We start from the raw sequence: 4,256 nt of genomic DNA, 5'->3' as shown, positions 1-4,256 counted from the left end.
AACAACACACCAACACACCTTCAGTTCCCAAATCAATTACATCTTTGGCTACCCAAACAAAGCACAATAGGGTGATTAATTTATTAACCAGGGTTTTCATTATCAAATGAAAGGAACAGCTAATAATGAAATAGTAAATAAATAATATGACTGAGTCAGTAAAATTCTGTATTTACATGTCTACTGTCCAACAAATCCATTCCATTAGCAACTTTGTGAGAGCAAGCAGTTTTTTAATCATTGTGTGTAGTGCCCTTTGGACATCTAAAACTGCTCAAAAATCACAGTGACAACATTATCACCAAACAAAGAGACTATTTGATTTCAGAGCCTTTCAGAGTCTAAATTAAAAATTTTATGGAAAAAAATACTATCAGAGGAGTTTTTAAACTAAAGGTAGCTTTGTTAAATAGTCACATTTCTCAATCAGTAGCAAAAGACACCTGATCTGAAAGTGTTAAATTCTAGTATTCAAATCTGGGGTAGTAAATCTGTGCCCAAGGTTCCAAACAGCTGCTTTAAGGAAGCATCACAAGACTGTCCCTCCAAATACAGGATATATACACATATTGTATATTATTAGTGAAATATATTAAAGAGAAGCACAGCAAGGAAGAAGACCTGGATTCAAACTCCCTCCCAGCTGCTCCTCTAGCAGCATGTTGCACTTCTCCTTCCCAACCTGCATAATACATTTACTCAGTAGTCACAAGGTACAGAAATGTTTATTAAGAACTGGCTTATTAATCCAAAAACCAAGATTGCTAAGAGAAAGGATCACAGGCAGAAACAATTTGGGCCCATGTGAAAGCCACGTTTCCCATTGCGGCTCACAGGTGTTTCCACAGAAGAAGTTCCACCACCACAGAAGTTTTCCACAGAAGCTTCCACCATATAGAGATTTAACAATTTTGTAAGGACCAAGGTTTTGGTCCTGGGTGACGTGCAGGGGTGGCTTATTTGAGAAGCTGCTAGAATCCTCCTCCATGTCCAACACAGCCAATGCCAGCTGGAGTGAACAGGACCTCAGTGACAGTCTTACGTCTGGGATAACACATTTAAGAAGGGGGAAAAGCTGCTGCAGCAACAGCAACTGCAGGTAGGAGAGAGGAGTGACAATATGTGAGAGGAACAACTCTGCAGACACCAAGGTCAGCGAAGGATGGGGAGGAAGTGCTCCAGGCAATGGAGCAGAGATTCCTCTGGAGCCTGTGGTGCAGACCATGGTGAAGCAGGCTGTGCCCCTGCAGCCCATGGAGGTCCACGGTGGAGCAGAGATCCATCTGCAGCCTGTAAGGGAGCACACACCAGAGCAGGTGGATGCTTGAAGGAGGCTGTGACCCCATGGAAAGCCTGCACCGGAGCAGGTTCCCGGCAAGACCTCGAGCCCCATGGAGAGGAACCCATGCTGGAACAAACTTGCTGGCAGGACTTGTGACCCCCACTCTCATCCAAATGAATCCTCCTTCCAGTCTTTCAATGGGTGGGAAAGCTGAAGGAATCTTCCACACCAGCACACTCACTAGGTTCAGGATAACAGAAGCAACATAAGGGCATGGCTTGGGAAGAGGCAAAATGGAACAGAGTAGGATCACTATTCTTGGCAGCTGTGCAGTTCAGTAAGATAAAAGTAAAATGTGAGCCTGCTCTCTTCTTATAACCCACATACTTCAAGAAAAAAATAGTCTCACAAGGAGAACAAGATAGCTTCAACTACCTGCAGAGCAAGCTAGAACTTTCTGCACCTCCTCCAGTACATTGTATTGTGTGGAGTTGGACAGATGGCTCCTTCAAGGGTAGTGAGAATGTTCTTCTTCTATCAGTGCATTTATTAACATAGCACCTCCCAAAAATCACAGCTCTTCATGAAGCTTCTAAAAGCAGGAGATGAGAATACAATCCAGAATGGAAATAGAAGTGCAATATACCTTCCCTTACTTACAACGCTACATAATGTAAAGCCTAATTAATTATTCAAATAAAAAGCTGGAGTCATATTTTGGGGGAAAAAGAAAACCACAGTCTGCCTTGGTTGCCAGGACATTTTTCTGACAGTCAATGAGTAGATGGATGAATTTGGGACAGCTAGGTCATCCCTGTTTTTCCCAGATTTATTTAAAAAAAAAAAAAAGGAATAAAGGCACTTCTCAACATCAAATACTAAGGCTGAAGGGCTAGAAATAAGAGCTCGGAGTGATTATTACAACGATTTTCACTCCTGCATAGAAAAATGAAAGGAGAAAAGAAGGATGCCAAAGTAAAACACAAACAGAATAGAACAGGAGATACAGAATGGCATGATCAAGACCTCTAGTTCCCTTAAGATGGCTCCACTAAATAGTGGATATATCCAAAAGGGTCAGGTTTTCTGATTTATACATTTCTATACATGCACAGTGGTGGATGGGAAGGGCAGAAATGAATAAGGGTATTTTTGCACTTGAGTTCCTTTCCTTTTAACCTTCACATTAATGAATTTCAGTACCGAAAATATACCATCAGAGGAAGCAATAATACATGCATTTGTATAAAATCTGCCTTTGGAATTCTAGGCAAGAAGACATTCTGATGGAAATAGACCTTTGGTAACACACAGAGCCAAAAGCAATTCCCATAGTTTGTGGAGCCCTACTGCTCACATAGTTTGCTTAAATTATCCAACAAATAGAAAAGCAGGAAACAAAGAGTGTTTTAGAGAGCTTTTTATCCCATTTTCCTCATTAGGAACAGAGAAATTTGCTGCACCTTTGCAGAGCTAATGGTATATAAATACAGAAAAGGCTCTATTTCTATTACATACTGAAGCACAGGGAACAAGACCTTCCATCACCACATTAACAGTGCACTATTATGGATCTCAAAAGACTGCTCCTTACTTCGCAGTTGTGGGCAAGTCCCACTCACTCACATTATGGAATACTGAAGAAATAAGTTACCAGAAAGACACAGTGAAGCTGCAGAACAAAGAGAGCTCTAGATTTCCAGAATCCATGCTTCCTAAGTTACACACAAAGCAAGTGGCAGGGAATCAGGCACAATGACAGCAGGCAGTGGTTGTTTAGTGCCAAGATAAGCCCAGCGTGCCCCTGGATCTGTAGCTTCCATGACTGCAAATAGTAATTCTGTTTTCAAAGTAACATGTCATTGTTTAATACTGTGCTGGTCCAGACAATCACTCTTTAATAAATTCCACCTAGCGAGACTTCTAAACTTAAAATATATCTCAAAACAGTCACCAGAAAGGAAAGGGCACAGCCTCTTGCCCCAATCTCAGACCTTAGCAACTCACTTCTGGTTCACTGCTCCATCTGTCTGTTACATCACCTATCAGCATCATCCCCATTGCTTTCTCAGCTGTTTCTTTCTCTTGAATAGCAGCTCTTCATCACTGCTTCCCACCAATTAGCATCAACTCTCCAACACAGAAATATATATGTATATTCTCACAGCAGTTTTACTTTGATCCTACAAGGTGTAATGCCAGAAGAAAAAGCCATCTGCCTACCAGCAAACTTGACTACCAATATGAAAGCCTTCCCTAACCATAGCTTAGAGACAGTTAATTCAGGCCAAAAGCAAATAGTCTGAAAAAATCTGATGATTTAGACTTTCCACGTTCAAACAACTGGGATATTTCCCAGGCAGTCAAACAGAAACATGGATTTTGAGTCCCAAAGTGCACACACAATTTAGCAGCTTGAAAAGCTCTATCATGAAAAGTAATAAAATAATGCCTGGTGTGCTGGTATCTTGTTATTACATGTTTTCCAGCACTTGGGAGACAGAAATGAGGGAGGCTCGAAATCTCTAGGAAGGCAGGTGTGCTGTTCTCAGTGAAGGAAGCCAAAGCATGAGATCAGTGAAAATAAGGATACGTTTCCAGCACCACTATCATTTAAAAAAAAAATTGAAGCAAACCCCAGATAATCCAGCCCTCTACCTTTATACCCGACACGCTATTTCAAGGCAATTAAAGACATGCAAACGGCACATGGGTAACACGCTGAAGCTAAGGGACTATATAGCGTCCCAGTGCTTGCTAACAAGGGGCCATCAGGCTTTCAGAGTCACCGCCAGAGACGTATGAGATACTGAAGGTTTTAACCGCGAGGAAAACGTCCCCTCGGGAACTTCAACAGCAGCGGGGACAGAACAGGACCCGCCTCACGGGGCTCCGCTCGCACAGCCCTGGAACGGCTGCAGCAGCAGCGCGGAGAAGCAGCGCGGGGCATCCCCTCCGCTCCCCAGCGCACCCA

Source organism: Chaetura pelagica, unplaced genomic scaffold (genome assembly GCF_000747805.2).
Source record: "Chaetura pelagica isolate M959 unplaced genomic scaffold, ChaPel_1.0 scaffold174, whole genome shotgun sequence".
Classification (NCBI taxonomy): domain Eukaryota; kingdom Metazoa; phylum Chordata; class Aves; order Apodiformes; family Apodidae; genus Chaetura; species Chaetura pelagica.
Note: the sequence above shows the minus strand (reverse complement) of the source record.